This window comes from Alligator sinensis, unplaced genomic scaffold (assembly GCF_000455745.1).
Source record: "Alligator sinensis unplaced genomic scaffold, ASM45574v1 scaffold257_1, whole genome shotgun sequence".
NCBI classification, from domain to species: Eukaryota; Metazoa; Chordata; order Crocodylia; family Alligatoridae; genus Alligator; species Alligator sinensis.
In genome coordinates this window covers 1447986-1448632 of record NW_005842263.1, presented here as the reverse complement: position 1 = coordinate 1448632, position 647 = coordinate 1447986, and positions in this window count along the sequence as shown.

Here is a 647-nt window from a genome sequence, read left to right as displayed (position 1 = left end):
AAAAGTCTCTGTTCTGTAACTAATGCTCAATTGCAATGATAAGGAGAAGACAGTCTTAGATAAAGGAGACTTGAAAACAAAAACAGAATTAGTGGAGTAGGGCAAAGAGCTGATTTAAATATTAAGATTCACACCCCTAGGTGGGGAGAAAGTATGCTAATGAAACATACATGTATGGAAATGAGATACATAGCTAAAACACAGGTATAGAGACATGCTCAGTAAAGAACTCCTTGTGTCACTCCCTTATAACCAATTAGCAAACAAGAATGCTTATGAAGGTCCAATACTCCTGTATAAAAGATGCTCATAATTAAGACTCTGTGTGCTTGTTACGTGAAATTATTCCGCTTGCACCTTGTATTGCTAGCAATAAATCTTTATACTTTCACCCCTGGTATCTTTATTGGCTTTTGCATACCGGGCACGATCCCAGACTTGAGCTGGGGCTCAACAGTTTTTGGCACCCCAGATGGGACTGCCTTAGATAACTTTGCCCGGACTAGCTGACGACCAGACACAGCTCCTCCTTATCAAATGTCAGGCGTGCCCCGGGATCTCTTTTCCCGGTGAGACTTTTGTTTCAGGGGGTGCTGGATCACTGAGGCGGCAGTAGCCTAATGGTGCAAAGCCATAGAGTGAAAGTA